Source organism: Hemicordylus capensis, chromosome 1, assembly GCF_027244095.1.
Source record: "Hemicordylus capensis ecotype Gifberg chromosome 1, rHemCap1.1.pri, whole genome shotgun sequence".
Lineage (NCBI taxonomy): Eukaryota > Metazoa > Chordata > Lepidosauria > Squamata > Cordylidae > Hemicordylus > Hemicordylus capensis.
The window spans coordinates 68,203,483-68,215,713 of NC_069657.1; the positions used below are offsets into that span (position 1 = coordinate 68,203,483).

Sequence of the window (12,231 nt, forward strand, 5' to 3'; positions counted from 1 at the left end):
GGTCATGCACATGTTTTATTTTTCCAGTCCTTCTGTCTCTTTTCTTTATGGCATATGCATGATATGGGATGGGGGCAGATATAGAAGCAAAGTTCCCTACCTCAAATAGAACATTTCTATCTGATAAATGCACAGGCGTATCTAGGGAAAACAGCGCCTAGGGCAAGCACTGAAATTGCGCCCCCCCCCCCCAAATATCTGGCACCCATCTTTCAGATAACTTCACCATAATATCAGCTCAAAAAGTAAAAGTCAAGCTTATTAATCTTTTAATTAAAAAATTATGGCACTACCTGAAAATTATAACTGCACCTTACTTGCTTTCACTGATGCAAATTGCTGAAGCAGCACAGATACAGCCTTCTTCAGAAAGCAGGAATCACACCTATCAGCTTTTCAGAGAGGTACTGGAGACTGGATGTAGTCCTTACACTCGCTGATCAGCATGTTCATTGCATTCCAAATCCAGCATTGTGTATTAGCAACCCTCTTGCCACCCCCGCCCCCCAGCTGCTATCTGACAGCAATCAGTAACATTCACATTTTTTATATCCCATTCTTCCTCCAAGGAGCCCAGAACAGTGTACATACTTAAGTTTCTCCTCACAACAACCCTGTGAAGTAGGTTAGGCTAAGAGAGAAGTGACTGGCCCACAGTCACCCAGCAAGTCTCATGGCTGGATGGGGATTTGAACTCGGGTCTCCCTGGTCCTAGTCCAGAACTCTAACCACTATCAAGGCAGATAGCAGCTGGGGGGCAGGGGCGGCAGGAGAGTTACTAATACACAATGCTGGAATTGGAATGCAATGAACACGCTGATCAGCGAGTGTAAGGACCACATCCAGTCTCCAGTACCTCTCTGAATAGCGGATAGGTGTGATTCCTGCTTTCTGAAGAAGGCTGTATCTGTATATTAAAGACAGACAATTTTTAAAAGCTGGGAAAGCTTGGGCGAGAAGATGGGTTTTCAGGTGTTTTTTAAAAATTGCCAGAGATGGCAATTTTATTAACAATAAACACATTTCTACTATGGGCTTTGTTTGGTCTTTGCCTAATTCCCTTGGGTTGAGAATAAATGTTGAAGAGAATGAAAAGAACAGAAAAATACATAACAGGTGCTGTCTTTAAATCTAAAATGATCCCTCACTAGTAGCCATCACATGCTGGAAAATCTCAGGCCAGGGGACTGCTTAGTCTGCATTCTCATGACTTAGGACAAGTCAGTTGTGCACCTGACAAACGCTACTTATACAGCCAATTATTTTCACTCTTCTTTACTGCATGAATATCAAATGGTTATGTGCCACAACACCTTCCTTATAATTAATCTGACTTAGAACCAAGTTAAATAGAATTTAATGCAATTTCCATTTTGCATAGGTAAGGCCTGAAATTTAACTGGGTAATCCTGAGCAGTTTTATGATCACACATGAGATCTTAGATCCTCACAAAAGGATCTGTTCCTTACATAAGACATTCCCAGCCCACTCACACCTATCCTCCTAACTAGAATCAACTAGCTACAGTGAGCCAACATGATCCATTCACCAAATAACTTAAAGAACACACCTTGGATTGAAGAGCTGTTTTCACACAGTTGCCCTCAAATCGGGAGTCCAAAATATCTCCAAGAATAGAAGCTAATAGAAACTTTTTGGAGTCCCCAAAAAGATCAGAAGTAAACAACAAACTGGAACCTTAACCAAAAACCAGGATACAAACGTATTGTAACATAAAGGTTAAGTTTGTGCCATTGAGTCGGTGTTGTTGATTCCTGGCAACCACAGAGCCACGTGGTTGTCTTTGGTAGAATACACAGGAGGGGTTCACCATTGCCATCTCCTGTGCAGTGTTTCAGCACCTTTCTATATCGCTGCTGCCCGATATAAGAGTTTCCCATATCCTGGGAAACACACCAGTGGGGAGTCAAACCAACAGCCTCCTGCTCTCTAGTTGCTTCCCCACTGTGCCATTAATGGTTCAAGTGACTCCAAATACAAATAGTAACCATACATTTTTTAAATTTATTTAACATATTTTTATACCACCCACTACCAAAGTCTCTAGGCAGTTTACAGCTATAAAAACATATTAAAAGATCAAATTAAAATAACCATGAAAACTATCATATACATACATATAAAACATATGTGATGAGTTTTCTGGATAATGACTCTCTTCTATGATTTATCAAACATACAAAAATTTTGTTAATACTAATACAACAGTATTACTAATACATAAAGCATTAGTAATACTAATACTAATACAAAATTTTGTTAATACTAATACATAGAAAAACTCAAGTGAAAAACAGGAACATATAAGATTGCCAGAGTGAAAATTGACCCAGATTAATCTACAGTTCAAAGTAGAAAACATATTTTGCAGAATTCTTCATCTTAATAAGAATACTCTTTCAGAATCAAAGAAATCACTCATGGCAAATTTGCACTAGGACCTCCCAACTACTTAAGAACTAGATTCTTCTGCAAACATTGTGCCCATAGATCAGAAAATTGTTTTTAGCTTCCATATTGTGCATATTAAGGAATCTCATTCTACATAACACAAAGGACAAGAAATACAAGGCCAGATATCCCATACATACTTCAGAGTAAGTTATATTTTAGTCAGTGCAATTTATTCTCAGGGAAACATGCATAGGTTTGAGTTACACTGACCTGAAAGTCACCAAAGGATCTTCAAACAAAGCCATAGAAATAGCTTTCTATACACAGAACGTATCAGGACTCTTTAGAGCTCTAGAACACACCCCCTTTACATGTGATATGTCACATGATGATATCACATGCAAAGGGGGTGTGGCTTCGAGGTAGAAATTGCCGGAGCGAGCTCTTCAGTCTCATTTCAGGGCAGGCTTGCTTCCTGAAAGTGTGTATTTTCTCTTTCTCTTCCTCTCTGGGAGGGAGAGAAAGAGGAATAGACGCTTTTCGGCAGCAAATGCTCCCTGAAATTAATGCAAAAGTAAGTGCTTATGGAGGCTCCTGGGAGGCGTGTGCCCCATCCCGGACTCAGAGAAGGCAGCGGGGGGCGCGATTAAAAAAAATTTTTTTTTTAATCAACTGAAGTGGTTGGGGTGGGGCGGGGCATGGCGGGCACTTGGCGCCCCTCTGCAACTGGTGCCTAGGGCACGTGCCCTGCCTGCCCCCCACTGGTTACGCCTCTGGATAAATGTGTTTTAGAGTCCTGAGGACCAAACTATATGTCACAATGCAACCATGTGCTAGTCTGATGGCCTCTTTACTACTGCAAAGAACCTGTGGAATTGTGTGGGGGAGGGGCCTGCTAGATTATACCAAAGGTTAATCTAGATAAACATCCTGTTTTCTGGAGCAACTGGTCAAATGCTATTTGCAAGCACACAACCAGAGCATGAAGGCAATAGAAGGCAAGAGAGAAGGCATGCCCTACTACTCTTGCCTTTGGATTTCCCAGAGTGGGCCACTGTTTGAAACAGGATGCTGGACTAGATAGGCCTTGGGCCTGATAAACTGGGCTGTTCTTACATTCTTATGACAGATTAGGTTCCCCATGAATCTGTCTAATTCCTTTTTAAAATCATGTAAGCTAGTGGCCATCATTACATCTTGTGGCAGTACATTTCATTCATTAAGTAGGCACACTGTGAAGAAGCGTTCTCTTGTCAGTTCTGAACCTACTGCCAATCAATTTCATTAGATGAACTCAGATTCTAGTTTTATGAGAAACAGAGATACACATTTTATCCACTTTCCCTATGTGTAATTTTAGAAAGCTCAACCTTGTTTTCCCCAGTTCTCTTTTTCCAAAACTAAAAAGCCCCAAACTCTTTAGTGCTTGCAGCAGAGAAGGGGTAGAAGTGGTAAAAGCTTCTCACTGCTTATCCTCTGAAACATTCATGTCCCACAGATCTGTCTTTATGAGGCAAGAGAAGGTATGTGTATATATAACCAGCTGGTAGGTAATGGGTTAAACACCCCCTTCCCTCCGTCTCCTTTGAGGGTGCTTTGTAATGGAGAAGGGGCCACTGAGCTAATGTTACACAGAGTTGAAGTTTAAGATGTAGTTTGGCCTTTGGTGTATCCTAAAATATTGGAAAAGCTTTGTGTTCAGAAAATACCTTGACTTTTCCTTGAACCAATGTGTATTTTTGTATAAATAAGAGAAACAAGCAATAGTCACAGTTCTAGTGGAAAATTCTGCTCATAAACAATTTGTGAGTTTTATATATTGCTTCTCCAGTCATACACACCGTAAAGTTCACTCTCATTCCTTAGTTTGGCTACAATGGAGAGAAGTCTGAGGAATATTTGAGGATATCCCTAGAGTGAAGTCAGAATGTTTAGCACTGTCTGGCCTCTGAGTCATACACTGTTTCGGTACTTTCCGTTCTAGTGTATATGACTAGTAGCTTTTGAAGCAGATATCTCAGGCTATGTTGTTTATAAACTGGAAGCTACTCCTTCTCTTTTAAATACTTCCATTACAAATGCTTCTAGGAAGAAATTCAATAATTCGTTTCTGTGTAACCTGATTGCAGATAGTATTCTAGTGCCCCATTGGACAACTCATTTGTGTAAATATGCCACTGCAAATACAATTCATCCACACTAAAGGTTTCGTAGCCTTTGCTGTCAGCTTCTACATTGTCTGTCACATTAGGAGAGATACTAGTGGAAGTGATCCAAACAAGAACAGCCTTCCAGGAACATATTAGTCTAGACAGCATGGCCTTACCTCAGCAGCAAAAGAATTCTGATAAGATGAGGCTTTGTCAGTAACAGTCTACTTTTCTGAGGCACACTTGTATGAATCAGAGGTTACATATCCACACCACCAAAATAAAGGCCAAGCAAAATCTATTTGTCATTGGTCATAAGGAAGAGTAATATTAGTGTCGCTTACCTTCAGGGCAGAATTTGGGATATGTATTTTGTTGTCAAACTATATTGTTAAAAAGAAAGATACAAAGAAGCAGTGCTTCCTCCCCTCACGCTATGCTACCTATCAGCTGCTGGGACTTCCAGGACCACAATTGCCTATTGGAGTTAGGTTTGTTGCTGCTTTGTTCTTTTTGTGCTGCTTGAACTTTGCTGAATCAATCCTCCACCTGTGAATGTAATGGCATAATGGGGATTTGGACGCAACCATCATATATGTTAGTAAAGCAAAGCTTGATGACTGTAGAAATGTGTGTAATTCTTTGTCACCATTTTAATGGAGAGAACTCCACACACACTGTCATGCCCCCCCTCTGCCATGTCTCCTAACCCACAGGGCTGGCACAGCACATGGAGAGACACCTGCACTGAGGGACCTAGGCAGAAGATGCTGGAGAGTCAGCAAACCTTCTAGAGAGGCAGGAATAGTTGGGCCCCCCTGGCAGAGCAAGTCTCCTGGAGTCAGGCTGAAGTCTAGGAAGCAAGGCTGAGGTACTAAGCTCAGGGCCAAGGCACTGCAGACAGAGCACTCAGTAGCTATTGAACCCATTAGTTTCAACAGCTGAGACTGAGGCTTAAATAGAGTATTTGGGACTCCACCCTTTCTGGAGTCTCTTAGGGCTAATCCCGTGCAGCTGGTGTGAGTGGTAAATGCTACTACTGAATAGGCCCCTGATCTGGTGTAGCCCTTTCCTGGCTGAACCAGTGGGCTACCAATCATGTGCTACTCTGCCGTTGCTGAAGAGTGGCCCGGGCTCACCATCAGCATCTTTCCTGTGGTTCCGCCAAACATCATATTAGACAGCAATGGATTTCTTTCTGAGAGTGCTCAGTGCACATATGAGTTGATGAAAACATTCTCTAGCACTGACACCATGCTGCCCTTTTAATAACCATGTTCTCTACCAGTTTGCCAATAGCCAGAGCCAGCAGGTTGCTAAGCAAGGATCTATCAGGTCCCACTTTGTGCTGAAAAAGCTCATTGGATTTCAAGAAACATTTGGCATATGTACTTATACATACATTTGGCATACGTACTTACTTAGCTGGTCCCTGGTGATGAAGCATTGTTCCAATTGCAGTTTGCTGAACCAGATGCTGAAACTTGGCATTTGGGCCACAAAATCAGTCTCACAAGTCACCTCTACCATCACAGTCAAGTTTCCCTCCTGGAACAGCCCAATGAGCCCTTCTTTGGTCTTCCGGTCTTCTAGTTCGGAAGCTTTGCTCTATCCCTCCTTTTGGGCTTGCTCATGTAGCCAGGTTTCAGCCTCTTTGAGGTCACCACCAAATTTCTCCAAAGCTTTCTTACAGTTCACAAATGAGTAGCCTGTTTTCTTCCTGAGCTTCACTAGAAGTTCCTTTGGTATCAGTAATGGAAGCCTGGTATGAGGAAAATGGGCCAAATGCCAGTTAAACAACTGCCCTATGGGAGCACCCCTTTGCTGGAGTGTGAACAAGGTCTTCCCCAACCCATGGTACTTGCATTGTACGTTGTCAACTCCTACAGGAGCTTCCTCCTACTACAGCAGCTCGTATCTTGTGGTTCTGGTGGAGAAGGAGGGGACTCCCTCAGGGGCAAGTTGGTGAGTGGTTCCATGCTCCCCAATGGGTGGGCTTCCTCAATGGGTGTATCAGTAATGGAGTTAGTTATTGGGGATTCTACCAGTTCAGTTTCCTCTGGATTGTCCTGTAAGTGACAATATCTTGCTATCTTCTAGCAGGCCCTAGCTTTGAGCTCATGGCTGACTTCTTAGTTCCTTCATGACACAGATGAACAGTCTTGACTCAAAAGTCTCTGCGCATGGAGGCCAGCTTTTGCTTCCTGACTGACTCTCAGACATGTCTGTATCAGCAATCAGCTGTCCTTGACCTATGCCTAATAGTTACAGTATATAGGTATGATGCCTTTCCTGTAGCTATGGGTACGGGGCACAATTTGGCAGATTAAAGGGTCATTTCACTGAGGCAGTTAGCTTGTCTCTCTGTCAAATTTACCTATGAGAAAACTGAACAATTATATGAAAAGTGAGTCTTGTGTTAGCTGTGTCACTAGAAACTGGCTTGGCAGAAGGAGGCCACCTTGCTGTACATTCTCTGGACTTTGTGCTGGGCCGATTCTGTTTCAGACTTAGCAACCACCACGTTGCCTGCTGTTTCCCTGCTATTCCTTCCCTACATGAAAACTGTACACTAAAGCAATAGTCCTGACCACATTTTAAACAGGCAAAAAATAAAATAAAATGGGAGGGCAGCCTCAGATGCCACACTGTTGTATGTAATAGGCCCAATGCATTTAATGTATTACTACTAGTAATAAAGGATTTTAACCCAAAATGTGTTGGGACTATTAAATACAACAGTGTGGCATCTGAGGGCCACTTCTCATTTTTTATTACCTTGGTGGTGCCTCCGCCCTAACCTTTTCCTTTCACATTTTAAACAGGATAAGACAAATGCATATTTATCTTTATTTATATGTAACCGACAGTCTTTCACTTTATTAAAGTCTTCTTGACATCTGAAGATTCACATATATGCATTTAGTTATGTGTTTTGTTGTTGTCACATGTCTGCTGTATCTGTCTTATCGGTGTTGTCCAGTGCTGCTAATTGCAGCTTCCAGAAGCTATCTGTGGGACTACAACAGAATTCATCAGGGTTATGACAAGACATTTCTTTCAAAAAACAGTGACATAAGAAGGGAGGAAGAGTTTTGTCCCAGCCAGTTTCCTTCAGTTTGGGCACTACCATGATAAACACGCCTACTGAGTACAAGCTGATTATGAGACACTGTCAAATGTCAAATATTTTAAAAATGTAACAGGAAGACAAACACCCACAAAAGCATACAGCCACCAGATTACAACTGTGAACCAGAAACAGAAAGATGCCATTAAAATAGAGAGGCTCTCCACACGAGCACTGTGGAGAGCCGGATGGGGTTAGGTGGGGAGAATGGGCTTGATCTGCTCTCCCTGCACACAAGCACTCAGCATGCCCTGGGCAGCCGGATTGGCCGCCCACACAATTATCGGCTGCCCACACAATTACTGGCTCCATCACGGAGCCAGTAGGGGTGGTGGGGATTGGGGGGCTCCTGGCCCCCAGAAATCACAGCATGCCTTGTACGAGTGTGTGGGGCATGCTGGGGAGCCCCCTGATATCAGGATGCTTGTTGGAGCCTCCCGGTCATGGGTCTCCTCATGAGTTGCTGCGGTGTGACGACGCACGATTGAAAAAATGTTCCGCTAACCTCGTTTAACTGTGGTTGGGGCATTTAAGGAGGTTTGCTGCTGGGAGATGCACGGCTCCCGTTGCAGCACACGGCCTCCCAAAACTGGACTGGGCCTCCTTAGCCTGCTTTTGGGAGGTCATGAGAATAGCCTCAGAGTTTCAGAATGCTTAGCATAGAACATCTCAAATAGTTTAGCAATGACATAGTGAAAAAGAATACTGGTGCTTGTTCAGTAAACTTCACCATACACCAAGCAATATTTACAATGTTAAGATTATATTGGTATAATCAGATTAAAATTTGTGCTGTTGCGATGTTCACTGTGAGAGGTCTTACAAATGCAATTTACAGGGTATGAGAAATGAGAGGCTTGTTTGTAGTTTGGATTCTGTGTTGTTTTAGCTCAGTTTTGTAAGTTCACAAAATGTTCAAAATCATGCAGCTCCTTCTTAAAATCATGAGCTGTAACTGCAAAAACATTGCATCTGGTGTCCTTTTCTTTGTCTTTTCATTTTTGAGCCTTTCAGGCACATTGCTGCCCTATTATCTGTCATGATTCAGGACAAACTAGGATAGGTCTGCATTAGGAGGGAGAGTTCTAGTGAACTAGACCCCTGAGAAGGAGGGAGACTCTCTCACTGAACTATTTCAAGAAGCAACCATTGAGCTAACCTTTGGTACATACACTGGCTCCATAGCATGAAACCTCAGATAGATGAAGCTTTGGTTAATCTGTGAAGCCGGGAATCATGCTGCAGATGACTGACTAATTGCAGTTTGGCAACCTCTGGTTTCTGGACAGAGGAAACTCTCCCTCATCCTAGTCTGCCCAGACTACATTCTGCTCATGTTGCCAGACTGTGGGCAAGGCATCAGCATGCTAGGCAAGCTGCAACTATTGGCCTTGATGCTAGAAGGGGCATACTCTGTGCATTTGTGACTCTTCAGCAGTGTTTGCCTGCCCTCGGCAGCGAAAAGACACTTTAATCCTCAGATTCCTCACATCACTCACACCACTGTCTTCCACAGTTGGAGAGGAAGGCTCTTGTGGCCCCACTCTTTCCTCCTCCAGGAAGAGAGGATTGGGCCCCTTTCTTTCCACATGCACTTGTTAAAGTTAGACTGCACAAGAGTTCCCTCTGTGTTTTTCTCATATCTTCGCAGGATGAGTTTGTTACCAGCTATGGCCAGTTGTGACACTGCACGAGTGGTGATGCATGAGTGCATAGGATTACACAGCTAGGAATAGGCTAGAATGGTTTAGGATTTGCCCTTTTGTTTTTTGGTTATTTTGATCTATTTATATACCAGTTTGAAATAGAAAGTGGGGTCCAGCCCCTTGCCCATGGTGAAAGTCCCAGCCAAACCTCATGAGCAGAACCATCCATCTAGAGCATAATTTGATCGCATGAAAGATGCTCCCAATGTGTTGAAGATGGATCCTGCTTCTGAGTGGACCACTCTCAGAGACCTGCATGCAGGCTGGAGGGCTTTTACCGCCTGGCCCCATTAACAGTTCCACCAAAGCCCCAGGTAGCATCCCTTACAGTGGTCCCTCTAATTTTTTTCCATCTCTGTGCAGAATGAGTTTTGTTCTGGTCGGTAGTATCCAGACAGTGTGTGCGCACATGCATTCAGAATGGGAACCTGAGTAGGATCTAAAATTAACTGAGCGGAAATAAAAAAACTTGGGAGTGCACACATGTGCGCATGCCTTAGAGGGAACAGTGGTCCCTTAGCAACATCACTTCCGACCCCAGTGACTGGCGGGAACTGAGAATATAAGTGTGCCTTAAAAGAGTCTGGTCTCCACGCAACTGTATCTCCATGCTCAGTTTAGTTTCTCATAGCCACCTGGCTAGCCATTCTAATAGAAGGGTGTCCCATCCCAGAGTGTCTGGCGGTGGCTGGTTTGCATTCACTGCAGCATTGGGTCCAGCCGGTACAGATTAGCCTGGGACATTGGCTTCATCCCCAGTCTCTCCTTGTCTGCCCACCCAACCCAAAACCGCTCAAAAACCCAAAGTGGCCCAGACAATTTTGAAATCTGAAAGGGTTGGGTGAAAAGGGGAAGGTGCGGAGTATGAATTCTATTGTTAACCAGTGGTGCCGGGAGCCCCACAATAGTTGGGCCCCATATTGTTTGAAAGTTTTCTTCATGAGAGTGCAGTCAAATGTAGGGATGTGCGAACAGGTTCAAACTCGAACCGGTTCAAATTTGAACCGGGTTGGTTCAATGGTTCAAATTCGAACCAAACCAGCTATCAGGTTCAAGCTGCAGGTTCGAATTCGAACCAAACTGGGGATGGTTCGATTCAAACTGGTTCAAACTGGTTCAAACCTCCCAAAGTGGGTGGAGTGGTAGCTGGCACCCATGGTTACATACCACCCAAATCCCAACGCAATCGGACACTCGTACGATTTTTTATGAATTTTTGAAATTTATTTATATTTTTCTCTCATAGGGTATTATGGGACTAGAACCAGCCCTTTATTTATTTATTCATTTATTTATTCATTCATTTATTTATTCATTCATTTATTCATTATTAAAATTTTTATACTGCCCTTCCAAAAGGCTCAGGGCAGTTTACATTAAAACCCAGTACCCCATGGGTTAGCAACCCATGGGGGTAGTTGGCGCCTTCTGTGCACTACACCACCACTCACTCTGGGCCACCCCAGCACCCCACAAGTGGCTTTAAGGGTTTTCTCCACAGGGAAGAATGGCCTTTCTAATCTCAGGTTTCAGCAGCAAAACTCACTATAAACTGAGGTTTCAGATTCAGATTTGGGAACGAAAACAGAGCTGTGGTTGGATGATGAAACTGTGGCTTTCAGGCAATCACAAACTCATGTTTACCTCTGATTTGGCATTATGTCTGAACAGGCCCAATTTGTTGGTTGAAAGTGAAGAGAGGGTCTACTTCTTCGGGGCCATACCAGCCTAGAAGCAGTAAGTGACATACCAGCCTCACTGGAGTGTACACCTCAGAAGCAGAGTGTTGTCCTTTTAGCAAAGGTCTGATTTTGATTTACAGAGAGAGACACCTTCCTGCAAGAATATTTCCACTCCCAGTAGGCTTCAGAGCACCACTGCAGCAAGACTCCAGGTTTCTTTCTCTTTGGTCTAGGCCATGAAGATTAGCCTGGATCTTACCTCTAGTTCCAACAGTGATCTTCATTCTTTGGACTGATCATAGAGCTCTGATCCTTCACAATACCTAGTCTGGTACAGTGCAAACCTAATAAAAACATGGACTTCCAGGTCAGGGGTCACTCTGTAGTTCTTGCTGAAGATCATCATAGTGGTGTGCATCCCTTTTGTACCACTACTCATTCAGCCAATAATGTTTCTCATTCAGCATACTATCTGCAAGAACCCCATGATGGCTCTTGCTTAATGTGAAATGAAAGCAAATCCTAGTGTATGAAGCATTCTTTTAACAATTCACTTGTCTTCTTCTCTGGAGTTTTATATTGGCACTGGGTGAATACACTTTGGCAGGCCTAACTGCCCTCTAATGCTACTGCTTTCTTTTGAGGGGGGAGAGAGGGGAAAAGCAACTGGCCTGACTTTCTTTGGTCTAATTATCTGTATTATGTCATCATTGGTTCATGGGTGGGAATTGCGCATAGGCTTTTAGCAATAAAAGTAGAGTATGAGTTCTGAATTCAGTTGCAAACATTCCACAGACACAGAAGAATGAATAGGTGGTGGGCCAAAGAATATTAGAAGCTGGAGAATGGATCACATCAGGGAACCTTGGGAATGTTCTTCTTCCTGCCACAGATGCTGAGCAACTCCATTTTCCTGCACAAAGTCCGTATCATTTTCTGCCAAAACTCTGCTGGCAAACACTTTTTAAATGAAACAGATAGGCAGCAATGAAACACTTCTACATGGCTGAATGCAGTAAAGTTATGAACACCCAGGGACATATAAACAATCCACAAATGGGAATCACTTCCATTGTGTAATTCAACAATGTGAATTCGACAATGTGAATTATGTTTTAAGCACATGTTGATAACAATGTATACAATA

At 43.1% G+C, this 12,231-nt stretch overlaps 1 pseudogene; it reads right to left on the reverse strand.

Moving 5' to 3' along the window:
• Positions 1 to 5,774: 5,774 nt before the first annotated feature.
• Positions 5,775 to 11,490, reverse strand: LOC128352056 (elongation factor Ts, mitochondrial-like; annotated as a pseudogene).
• Between the last annotated feature and the right edge of the window lie 741 nt (positions 11,491 to 12,231).